Here is a 13,082-nt window from a genome sequence, read left to right as displayed (position 1 = left end):
CCTGCTTCCCCGGCTGCTGCGCGGAGGCAGAATCCTCTCGTGCTCATACAAAGGTGCAGGGGCTCCCGCGAGGCTGCTGCGCGGAGTCTCGGGAATCCAAGCCCGGGCCGCGGTCCTGGCACCGAAGCTAACCCGGAATCCAGGGACGAGTCTGAGCCGCGGCTGGAGGAGCAGGTCCAGCTGTGCCGGGAGGCGGCGGGGTCGACTGCTTACTGCAAAACTACCTCCGTGCGACCCTCCCCTTCCCGCTTTTCCCCTCCCCCTACCAGCCCGATCTGGGTTCTTGGGCGCTTATTGTTTTAATGAAAATTTTGGTTGTTGTTGTTTTGGTCCTTAAATGTGATTTTAGCTGCGAGTAACGTGTCCTGGCTCCTCTCGGGCTCAATCGGAGGGTTTTCAGAGAGGTCTCAGTGCATCCATTTTCTCAGATCCTCTCCTTTCGGGTTAAGGATCTGGGGCCCTGAATGAGCCTTGGAGCTCGAAGGCTGCGGCTCGGGCTCTCGGAGGGCTCTGCGCGGTGGCTGAGGAAGCTCTGGGGTGACGGCGGTGGTTCTCCTGGGCTGGACGACGTGAGGGGAGCAAGCGGATTTTCCCAGCAAGATCTCCATGTACAGCTACATCTTTAGGGCTACTCGGGTTAATATATGTCGTCAGAGGCTCCTCACGCCAATCCCGGGGCTGCAGGGGCGGCGCCTCCAGCTCTCGGCAATAAAACTTTTTGATGTTCACGTTGCTAATTGCCGAGGTCCTCTTCCAGGATTGGCTACCTCCTCATAACCATAAGATAATTAAAACTTAGGGCGGGGGGGCAGGGTTAAAAAAACTTTTTTTTTTTTATCAGCCAGAGGATAATGCAAGTGTTTAACAGATGCTTCACTATTAAAATATTTTTTCCCCCAAGTCTCAAATATTGAAGAATCTCTAACCAGGTACAGTATCACTCTGCTCTCTTTTCTGATTGAAAAGAAAGAAAGAAAGAAAACGCAGGTACTGCTTTTCGAAGTGCTTTGTAGGTAATCGAGGTAAGAAAATAGACGCAGGGAGCCTCTTACGATTTTATGCAGGGGCGCCGGGAGCCTCGTGGCGGGCGGTGGGGTCCCCCACAAAGGCGCGGCTGGGAGCCGGCGCTCTTTGCCCCAGCAGGGACAAGGAGCGGCTGGAGAAGGGTGTTTCTTTGACCAGTTTACAGGCTCGAAACGCCAGTCTCAGTGGCTATTGAGTTACCCACCAAGTTACCCCGGTTAGAGCTGTTTGCGGTGGCTCACGTTATTGCGGCAAACTTTGGAGATGACCGCTGAGTCCTCCGGGCGAACGGTCAAGCCGATTGTAAATGTTGTTATTTCCATATCCTTCAGGGACACCAGCCCCAACGAAGACCTTGGGCGATTTCAAAGTGCGGGCGCCTCGATTCCCCGAATCTGTGGTGTGGCTGGTCTCGGTGTTTCCCTGGTTTAACTAGCCTGCTTGGTAAGTAACTGAATATTTTTTACAGCGTGTTCAGAGCTTATTTTCCAGTTTTTATGAACAAACATATAAATATATCTCTGCATTCCTGCCTCCCTCATAAAAGCGGGCATCTGTGGAAAGCAGGTTTAGTTATCGGAGGGGAACCATTAAACGCCAGTTTAAGAGGCAGGCCGGGAGGACGGCTCGTGGATGTTTAGACTGCCGGCCTTGGTGATCTTGAACACATTATGACGGAAAATGGATCTCCACTTGTAAGTCACCGGGCGGCGGGGCACCCAGGCCCGCAGCGCCCACGTGGCGTGAGCTTCTTGAGAAGGTTTGCGTGCGGCGAGGGCGGGTGGTCAATGGAGCTGAAATCACCCCAGGCTTGGCCCCAAGCCGAGAGGGGAGGCTGATGTGTATATGCAGATTCCACCCGAAGGAGTTCGGTGTGGAAAACGGTGTCAACAGGAGCCCGCGGGCTGTAAATTAGAGCAAGGCGAGGGCAGACTGTGCAGGCGCCAGCGGGACGGGGCGGCCTGGGGCTTGCCGCTGGGCAGACCAGGGTAGCCCAAGGGAGACCAAATACTCTACCTTGGGCATCGCGCTTTGGAGGCGGGCAGAGTCCAGCCGCAGGCCACAAAACGATGCCCACCCGAAGGACTCCACAAGGACAGTCCTTTCCTTGCTCACCGCTGACAAAGTGGTTGGGGCTGAAAGGCGAGGTCAGTGCGAATGGACGGCGCCCAACTTCGGTGGTGCCGTTGACTCTGTGCTGGGGCCCTGCCCTCCACTAGCCCTAGAGTCTTGGGCAGCAGGATTGAGAAATATATATATTCAGGTTTGCCGCGGCTGGGCGGTAGGAGACAGGGACTTAAAAGCCCAGGATAAGAGTCGGTTCAGGACCCATTCCTTTTCTAGGTAACGGGTTAACATCCTTGAACGTCCCTGGCCAAGCGTCTTAAGGCACTGAACCTAGAATAGGGATTCACTGAAACTAGGCTCTTTGGTAAGCGCCAGGGGCTTGCAGTTGAGCTCGGAACAAAATAGTGACCTACCGCTCTAAACCTCCAACTTGGGTGGGTCTGCAGTTTTGAGCACAAGGAGAGCCTTTTTAAGACCTGGTTCTTCAAGGAAAGAATACAGGTAGTGTGGTTGGGGGTTCTGTTTACATTTTCACCCGGAGGCAAACCCTGAATGTGTAAATACTGGTAGTTCAATTCTCTGACATTTGATACGTTTTTAAAAAGTCTGTTTATAAAAACACATTTAGGCCTTGGGAGCAGGTAGACAAAGTAAGATTGCACTGGGGCTGGGAACATATGAAAATTCAGGGAAATTAGTTGGTTGGCTGCTTTCAGACTCAAAGGGAGTTTTGGGAATTGAAGGAAGGAAGCCGAGTCCAGGAGTCCAGAGGAGGGCTGAGTTGGGGATTGAGATGCTCTGTCCATCAGAGACCAGCGGTGAGTGGCCTCAATTTTGAAAGCTTCCGAACTTGCCACATTTAGCTTTTCTTATGCTTTTAATTGAAACAAACAAACAAAAAAGCAAAAATGAATGAATTGCCTCGTGGCCCCAGATAGCATTGCAAGTGGTAAAGGAAATGGGCAACATGGTACAGAAAAAAGAAATCATAAAAGATGGTAATCTGAACATCAGTTCTCACTGACATTGTCATTATCAGTTAACTGCTGTGGTCCAAGGGCCTAAGACTTGATGTAGCTCAGAAACCCAAATCCAGAGACCACTGCCTTAGAAAGGTGGCTGGATGAGAGGGGACAATTGGGTGAACCCTAATGGTGTCCCCAACTGTAGTAACTGATTCAGGCAGGCCAGACTGGACCGGACTGGTTGAGCTCTATCCTAAATGCACAAACACATCCGCTTTTCTCTTGCAGTGTCCTTTGGCCTGTTGTCTTCCAGGTTTTCCAGGATACTGGGTTAGCCTGCTCCTTTGGGAAACTGTGAAGCAAGGATACCATCTCAAGTTTGCCCCCAGTTTAGGTGTCCTGGGCATCCTGGTGGTAGTGATGGAGGTGCTGATAGTGGTGGTGATGAAGGAGAGGGTGGTGTTGCTGAGGAGAGGGAAAGTGGGAGAAGAAAGGGAGAAAGGCACAGTCCCTGGCTTCAATGTTAGCATGGGAACCCCACTCCCGGGCTGCACTAGTGAGGCTGCTGATGCACATGTTCTAAGTATTCAAAGGCCCAGGGAACTGGCTTGCTGGGGGCTCCTCTGGCTGCCTGTGGAGGAATCCTAGCTAGGGGTGCTTCTTTGCCTATCCTCAGAGGCTGAGGGCTGAGCCAAAACCAGCCTTACTCGGGTCCAGAAAGTGCTTCACAAAGAGGCAGCCCAGGTTTGGGTGAGTGTTTGGGATTCTGTGCCTTTGTTGTAGCTGATGGTGCACCTACTGTACTGCACATGTCATCTGCCTTCAGCCAAATAGACAGAATCAGGTTCAAACATTTATTTTGCTCCTCACGTCTCTTGTCTCTTTGCCGTCACTGGTACTGCTTTCCCTGGAAAAAGACTGAAAGAGCACCAGAGAGGCTGAACATGCCCATGCAAACATTTTGGTCTTGTGAGTTATTATTATACTTTAAAAAATCAATCTGGTTTAAACTAATTTTAAAAAATCTTTAGTTAGGTTTTAGGGGAAATACAGATTGTCTCAGGGTGTTTATTATTTCAAAGGCAAGGGCAGTTTATATCCTCTGTTTTGCTCATAAGAACCCAAAATAAACTGGACCCAAAAAGAATCAGGCCAGAGGGTCATAAATGTGCATTTAATGTTAATGGGAATTATGGCTCAGTTCTCATCATGGTCTTCCAAATCTCGTTTTACCTTGTTGTTCTAACCCACATAGTAGAAGTGACTCTGACCGTTCCCTTAAGAATCTTTAATGCTCTTACATGATATGAGCCTCAGAACATGCTAAGAACCCTCTGAAAAAACATCAAGCCTGGAAGGTGACAGAAGGAGCAATGTATTCTTGAAGATGTCACCTCAGCCCACCTGCTCCAAGGGCAGTGCTTCTTGCAACACTCTGATGGCTCTGCGTTCTTTTCCGTACCAGGGTAGGGTGGAGTCATTTTCCATGTTATCCACTTAGTCCCAGGATGTTTAGGACACCCAGAACAATGCATATTGTCTGAGTGGTGGCCAGGGTCTCCCTCTAGCTGGGGTTGTGTAGTCCTTGCTTGCATAGTTCTTCTTGTGTAGTCTTTTCTTTTTGGCCTTTGAGAAATAGTTGTCTACAGACATAGCAAGTGAAAGTGGCTCCAGAAGTATGGTGGGCTCAAAGTACACATCTGCAAAGCAGAACCAAATTCTGTTGGATTTGAGTGTCTATTTCACAAAAGGAAGAGTAAGAACAGCTGCCCTTGTGTCTTGTGAGGTTTTTTTTCTTCTTCTTCTTTTAAGCAAGTTTTTGGATTTAAGGTAGGGGTGGCATATTTAGGGAGTGGATCCTCTTCCTTTCTCTTCCCTACATGGAGAGATGGAGCAGGGAGGGGCTAGTTCAGCTGAATGATGACCGTGGAGGGGCTGATTGCTTATGAATCCTTCAGTCCAGCTCTAATTAGAAAACAGTAAAGTGGAGAAAATCAGGGATTGCTTGGTGCCTGCACATTCCCTCCTCCTCTTTCTCTTCTCCTTCTTTCCCTTCTTTCCTCCTTCCACCCTCCTCCCTCCCTCCCTTTCTTCTCTCCATTTCTTCCTTGTGATTTGCCTTTTAGAAGTACTTGAGATTACAAGGTTTTTTTCTTTTCTTTTTTTTTTTTTCCTGTTACTGAATCTGCAACTGACATGGAAGAATGAGATACTGATTCATGCTGAAGTCTTTTAAGAAAAATCTTGATATCCACAGTCAGTCGAATTTTCCTTTCTTTCTAAATAATCAATGACTAGATCCCCATATTAACTGGTAGGTATATTGCTGCACTGGAGGGTTTTCATTGATAAGGAAGAACTAAATATTTTTCCAGGTGTCTAAGTGTGTCTGTAAATCTAAAATACTCATTCAGACTAAAGGGACCATAAGATAACCCCGTGAAGGCCTTAAAGAAGCAGCATGATGTAGATACACGGGAGATATCATTAATGTTATTATGCTAGTCTTAAGAGGTACAGTAAATCTGATCTTTGTTAATCTTCACTAGTTTGTAGTAAAATGTAGAGTTTAGAGCAAAACCGGTGTGAGAACATACATCCCATAGGATTTATGTTAAATATTCATTCGAATTATTGCTTCAAGCAAATTACATACACCCTAGTGGTATTTTCTTTCAAGCCGGGAGGAAATCACTCAACATTCAGATGAGGAAGTGTGATTTTGCATACGTGTTCTATGGAAATAGTAAGTAATGGACTTCACCTAGTCTGCAATATATTATGGGGTTCAGAATAAAATATGAGTGCAATTGGCAATTTAAAATGGGGCTTTGGAGAGAAAACATTTATTTGACTGAAAGATTTGCTTCTGACTTGAGGCCCAGGAACATTTCCAGTTTTAACTGTAGTGTTGCATTCCTGGGAAGTTCTGTTCCACAGCTTCCTTTGCAAATTCACGTAGATGGATTTCTTTAGCTCTGACAGTTCCCTCTAAACCTTTCCTACATTCTTCCAGGGCCTTTGCTTATAGATAGGGGAGTTATACTAGGATGGCTAGGTTTCAGGTTAACAAAAAGAAACACTTTTATTGTCAATATTAATGGCAAACCTCGATTTTTACAAGGCTTGGGTTTAGCAGTGTGAGCAGATCAAAAGCAGCTTGGTTTGATTTCTCAATATTCTCTGGAGCTTAGACAATTAACTGCAATTTCGCTGCTAACGAAACGACACAAAAAAGTTAGCTACACAAATGTTATAGGTAATCTTTTGGCATAGATTTTTACCTGAGTACACCATATCAGAATCTAAAAAATTTGTCTACTGAACTCGAGTTGAGTTTTGCAGGAAAACTCCTTAAGAAAATGTTGTGTGAACTATGTCCTTGGTTGCAATGCCATGAGCCTGTTTCAGTGTGTGCATTCCAGGCTTGCCTTTCTAGCTGGGTAAGGATCCGGCAGACTGAGGTCTCTTTGGTAATTTGGGTACACCAAGTCTCCAGTTAATGATAGATAATCAGCCTTTGGGTCATTCGGTCATTCTCTTATTACAAACCCCTCCTGCTCTCTCTGATCTCCTTTCAAACTAAATTTCACACAAACAAATAAAGCAAGACAGGGACAAGTTCTTAAAAAAAAGAGGGAAATATTAGAAACGCCTGATACAGAACTCTAAACAAGGAAAGGCGAGCTAAAAGAGGATAGGAAAGAACATCTTATCAAAACGAACATGTTGTGTACAAAACATTAAAAGAAAAGGCTCTGGTTTCTGTTAAAGTGACAGAAAATTAAAATAAAAATAATTACAGGCAGCAAAGTTATAAACAGGGAAGGCAGGATGCTAGCTGGAAATGCGCAGCACTAGGGGGCTAATTTGTTGTTACAGATTATGTATCTGCACCCTGATTGGAGAGGTGCTACTTTGTTCCATTTTCCAGAAGAGAATGGTTTTTCTTTTTAATACTTGTGTGAATGCTTACTTAAGTTAACACACGCCACAGCTTTGAGGAATGAGAAGTGGAATTGCTTTCTGCTTGCAAAGCATCCAACTTCAAACGAAGAAATTGGTTGTGTACAAAAAAAGCAGAATTTCATTCAGAATACGTTTGGAGACTTCACTAAATTTGTGTGACTGATGCTTTTTTGTTTTGCTGACAGAAGGCGCAGATCATTCATGGGGAATATAACTGAAACCAGTCCTCCCCACCCCCTGGGGATCTTCACTTTCCCAGTCTACATCTGCCTGTGACTCCAGAAAGACAAACTGCAGATTGGCCAAGGTACATCTCAGATCAGATCCCTCTGGGAAAAGCGCGGGAATGCTTGGCTCTAGTAGTTAGGAGCTCTGGTGAGAGCGCCCCTAGTGCCGTTTTCCCAACCCTGCCCTTTGGTCTACATTCAGGGCTCTAGACAGTCACAGTCTACCTGCTGGGTGTCCACTCTCAAGCCATAGGTTTTCAATCCTAAAAGGGATTAGGACCTTGGCTCAAAATGTGGTTAATGCAGTTTTCAAATTAGGAGGACAGCTGGGAGATGGCAGCAGGGAATGAAAGTGTGACTCCTACTTTGTCCCCAACGGTGGGTCTGGCACCCCTTGACTTGCCAGTATGCTGGCAAACAACCCATCTCTCTTGGAGAATCCACACTTCGTTTCTTCTACGTCCAACCTAAATGCTACCTCCTCCAGGGAGCCTTTCCAGATATGTCTTCTCCTCTCTCCCCCAACTCCCTCCCCCAAATGAAGCTTTCTCTTCTGAATTCCTTCCTGGTGCTGTCACTTATATTCTTTTGGGTAGATCTCTGGGGCATGCATATGCCACCTCCTGTGATTGTGGGTTTCTTAACAACCTAATCAATGCGTTGAACAAAAGAGATGTTTAGACATGTTTAGACAGCCCATATAAAATGAATGACTAAGAGAAATCGGGTGAATACAGTCTACCCCAATTGCAATCAGATTAGTTTCCTTTATTTTGAAAACGATTAGAACTAGTGGAGGAGTTAGATGTCGCCCACTAGGGAACAGATCTTCATCTCCAAGCTGTCCTCTGGCTTGATCCGGCCTGCACTGGGTCAGCATCAACTTGCGCTGGCTCAGAGGGAGGCTCAGCCCCAGCCTGGCCTCTCTGGTGCCCACTCCCAACATACTGAGCTCTGAGTCGGAACTGGGCAGGGCCGACTCTAGGCACCCCACGATTTGCTGAGTGATCTCGGGCAAGGACCTCGGCGTCTCTAAGTCTTAGTTTCCCCATCTGAACAGTGGGGATGATGACACATACCGGGGCTGGGCAGGCTAGAGTAAGTGGGAAAATCAAAGCGCCAGCCAGAGCGGGTTGCTCTCGGTATTCCTGTATTTTCTCCTCCTGCCTCTTTGGTTTTTTCCGTTCCCTTCTAGCTGCCAGAAGACCCAGCCCGACAGCGATGCCTGCCAGCCTGCGTCGCCCACCAGGGCAGCTGCTGTCCCTACTCACACCCCCCCCCGCCTCGGTGCCCTAGAGCTGATCGCAGCTGCTGCTCCACGGGGATCGCCAGGGCCTCAGCCCTCGCGGCCCGCAGCGCGGGAGTGTTGCGGGGCAGGGACCAGAGCGCTACCAGAGCAGCCACCCCCGATTTAGGTCGCCAACTTTCCAGCCACTGCGACGGCCACTGGGGCTCCCCTTTCATCCTGGTTAAATTCTCATTGTGATCCCCAGCCCCCGCCTCGGTTCCCGACACCCAGGGAGCCGGTTCTCCACCGTTCAGGCCTGGAGAGGTCACCGCTCCGGGCAGGGCGGACCCCCAGCTCCATCTCGGAGGACTTTTCGCCCGAGGCGAGCAGGAAGGGGTTAACATGAGCCTCCCACCCTCACCTCCCAGCCCCTGGTGCCGGGCGAAGGCGGCCGCTTCCCTCCTGCGGTCTCATTAGGGTAACCCTCACCGCTATTTTCAACATTTCCTCAATCAAGTGCCTTTAAATAGAGCTGCACAAACAGATTGGCGGCAAAAGCGTAGATCTTGTCACGATTGAGACCAATCCAATATTTCAGCTTTGTTTGCTTTGCAATTATGGGTTGGCTTGTGGCTGCGGTGCCACTGGGGCAAATCTGCAACCGCTCTCTTTCTCCTCTGCACTCTGGGCTGGTGGAGGAAGCGACCCGCGGAGTCACTGCAGGGAGGAGAGGAGGACGCGCGCGGGGGGAGGAAGCGGCGGAGGGCAGAGGAGCCTCGCTTGCACCCCAGGGCGGCGGGCACGCAGCGCTGTGTTGAAGGACACATTTTTCAGGTTCCTGACAGTCACTGAGCTATACGCAATAATAAAGTGCGTGATTTGCGTGTGGAAACCGGTGTCGTGTCCTCACCAGCTTTCTTTTCTGCCCACCTTCCCTCTCTCCTCTACCTCCGTTTCGCTTTTCTTCAGTGTATGTTAGCGGTTTGGTGGATTTCGCTTCTCCCTCGCTGTTCAACTGCTAGCATGATTTGTTACATTTTCCACAGCTGTTTATTCTTGTTTGACTTTTTGTACAAAGTCACTTTAAATCTGCTGCCGAAAGAATAAAGCTCCTAACCCTTTGGATGGGCTCCTGTAGACGTATGGCTGTCCCCGGCCCACTTTTAATTCTTTGGAGATGGCTCTTCTGTGTAAATCAGCTGCTGGATGCGTTCGGTCACCTCGTAGGCCAGCCTAGTTTGTATCAGCAGAACAGTCGTGAACTCATATCAGGTCGTAAGCCTTATATTTCACAGACAATTAAATCTTGGCTGCTGTTGAACAAAACTGTAATATTTACTCCACTCTATACCAAGGAGCACTTTTAAAGTAAAAAAGAAAAAAACCCAAATACTACATTTCATAAAGAAAATACGACAGTGAATCTCTTTTTATGGATTCTCTCTGCATAAGTTGAAACAATATGATTTAAATCCCTGACACCCCATCCCCTCTTTCAGACACAGCTGAAGTGATACAGATACTGTCTTCTAACACATCGTCTCCCGCGCTCGGGAGCGGCACCTGCATGTGCTACATTCGATTTAGTTTGTAAGGTTTCAGGCCCCTCCCCGACCTGTGTAATATGTAACAAGGATTATCATATAATAAGGTCTTGGATGTGAAGTATGCTTTACACAAGAATTCAAGAAAGATAGGCAGGACTTGGGTAATTATGTTACAACTTTGTATTACTTTCCAAATGAATACCCATTTTCTTCTCATGTCAGCTTCTAGAGATGGGAGGCTGAGGCAGAGAAATATTTTTATGAGACTCTGGAGTACATATTAAAATGTGCTTCCTTATTATTTAAGAATGTGTAAGGTATGGACCTACATTTGTTTGCTGGTGGTCATAAAATAAATTCATAGCCATTGTGGTCAATAAGCAATCTCCTTCATGCTTTAAAAATTTTTGGTTTATAATCCCACCTGGATTATATTTTCACTATTCTGTATCACCCTCCTATTGCAGTATTTTGGTTCTAAATCTTATGTAAAGCAAACCTCAGAAATGATCGCTTCCATAAAATTGTGCAATGGCAAAGCCACGGAATAATATTCTGAGTCCATATAGCCATGCATGCTCATGTATATAGCTCTTACACAGTTTTCTAGCTAACCAACTGCTTTAGTATTTCAAGAAATAGGAAGCAGTAGCTCCCTATTTGAATGAAAGGGTACCATTTCATAAGAATTCTATTTTCACTGAAAAAATTGGTCTGGCACATTATTCAGTGCAAAAAATTATAATATTACTTTCACGTGTGTTAATCTGTTTAATATTAAAACTGCTAGGGTGTCTTAACCATTAACGTGTTTTGCCACACCACTTTTAAATGGGTGATCTGAGATAATTACAAAGATTTTGATGTTAATCCCACGTTAAATGAACAACTATGAAAATAGTCTTAAAGCATTATTACTCCCATATAAATGCCAGCAAACCCAATTGTAGAGAGAACATGATTACTTTTTATCTGACATTATCCTATAAGGATATGGCTACATTTATTTCTTTTAAAATTGGAGCAGTTTTCAATTACTTTTTAACAGAATTGCTTTTAACACAGCATTTTGCAGTGCCCATAAACCACAGCAACTTTGTACTGACTGATACATATTTTTCTACATTAGTATTCATTAGCCTCTTTGCAAACTCACTAAAATAGAATAGTATTAAAATATGAACATATAGAGAACAATTATTAGTTTCTACATTTTTATTTAGGTAAACCAATGTTATTAAAATTAAAAACATGTGCCTGGCATGTAAGTGCTTCTTTAGGAATTCTTTTTTGGATGCATAGTTATTATTTTTTAAACCAACTCAGATTTTCAAACACTGATTTTCTTCTCTGAACAGTCATTGCATTGTTTTAAACAGTAGCTCCTGGAATAATGCCGCCTTTAGTATTTTAGACTTTCAAACAACAATTGGAATTGGATAAATGGTTTCAGCTGGGAACACTTTCCTAATACCTTTGTAGGTAATGGGATTCTCTATTTGTGCTGGGTGACAAACGGACAGTGCCCTGGACAGACTGTCTACCCTCTGCAGAATCTACCAAAAAGTAGAGTTTTCCCATGAGACTGCTTGTGGTCCATCTAAAAAGGAAAAAAAAAAAAAAAAAAAAAAAAAATCAGAGAAAACGAGCAAGGACTTTTCTAACTACAATTATGAAATGATGGCTTAAAGGGGTATTTAGAAAATAAGAGTGGAATAATACAGAAACAAAATCTGAAAAAGAAAGTTTGCTTAGACAGGAGCTGACACTCTTTGTCTACAAACAAGAGGGTAAGGAGCTGGATCCAATTGAACTGAATTGTTTTTGTTTGCTTGTTTGTTTTCTTCTGTTCAGTGCCTTTCAAATTGTTTTTTACTGGATGAAGAAACTCAACCAAGGAAATATATGTCAATTCTTGTATATGGGACAATATTAGCTGCTGTGATTTTTAATACTAGCATAAAGTATAAGAATCTTTTCATTACTGTGACTTTGTTTTTTTCTAAATGAATGCATAGTGTTCAATCAAGAAAATATATGTTAATTCTTGTATATGGGACAATATTAGCTGCTGTGATTTTTAATACTAGCATAAAATATAAGAATATTTTTATTACTGTGACATTGTTTTTTCTAAATGGATGCATAGTGTAACAATTGGTGTCAAAAAGCATTGAATGTTTTTCAAACGGGTTAAGCTGGAATAATAAAGTACATCTATGAGATGATTTCTATAAACTCTGACTTGCTGAGAAAAAAGTGAAAAAGCTTTTTCTGGAAGGAACATGGCAACTTAACTGTTATTAATCTGGACTTAATAAAACAGGAAACTGCCTCTTTAGATTTCTAGTATTTTTTTCTGCTTTTCCAGACATTGTTAAGTTCTATACAACTTGTGCTATTCAAGTAAAGATGATGTCAGTAATACAATTACAGAATCTAATCAAGTGACTATTTTTGCTTTATTACAAAATTTATGTATTTAATTGGGATATTTAATTGCTTAGTTTTTAGAAAACTGAATTTTTCTTTTTCCAGACAGAGTGATATTTAATGAAGTGCTGATAAAGATAAATATGATGGTTCATCAAAGATAAAATAGTCATGGTAACAAGATGGCATTTGAGTCAATGTGGAATGGACTCTGCTTTGTAAATTATACTGCTTTTTAAAAGCATGACTTAGGTATTTATAATGGGGACATATAAGAAGAGAAACTCAAGAGCCCTCGACTCACATAGCCAAGAAGACACAATCATGTAGGAGAACTTGCCCTCAGAAGCATTTCTCTATTGACATTGCCATTTCTTTTCCTCTATCTAGTACTTCCATTTGCTCTATTTCACTAAAAAGTCACAGAATTAAGAGTGGCTGCTGCAACTCACTGGGCTTTTCTCTGCTTAAAAACCTTAATATCACATGGTGTTAATGCAGCTACATTTATGATCGAAAGGTTCACTCAACTGATCCTATGATTTTTCTAATCATTGTTAACTGTCTGAATATTTGGAAATAATTGTATTTTTCCACTGACTTTTTCTCATTGCCTTGGGTG

General features: G+C 44.4%; 1 long non-coding RNA gene and 1 pseudogene across 2 annotated transcripts; both read left to right on the top strand.

Annotated features, from left to right (window-relative positions):
- The first annotated feature begins 850 nt into the window (after positions 1-850).
- LOC105524387 lies at positions 851-7,234 on the top strand. Its single transcript, XR_001003750.1, has 4 exons — positions 851-929; positions 1,190-1,467; positions 4,312-4,522; positions 7,211-7,234. It is a non-coding gene; the product is annotated as an uncharacterized LOC105524387 (long non-coding RNA).
- A 6-nt stretch (positions 7,235-7,240) lies between these two features.
- On the top strand, positions 7,241-9,856 carry LOC105524388 (annotated as a pseudogene). Its single transcript, XR_001003751.1, has 2 exons — positions 7,241-7,332; positions 8,448-9,856. The product of XR_001003751.1 is annotated as an uncharacterized LOC105524388 (transcript).
- The last annotated feature ends 3,226 nt before the right edge of the window (positions 9,857-13,082 follow it).

Source organism: Colobus angolensis, unplaced genomic scaffold, assembly GCF_000951035.1.
Source record: "Colobus angolensis palliatus isolate OR3802 unplaced genomic scaffold, Cang.pa_1.0 Scaffold5, whole genome shotgun sequence".
NCBI classification, from domain to species: Eukaryota; Metazoa; Chordata; class Mammalia; order Primates; family Cercopithecidae; genus Colobus; species Colobus angolensis.
Note: the sequence above shows the minus strand (reverse complement) of the source record. Positions and strands in the feature narration are given on the sequence as shown.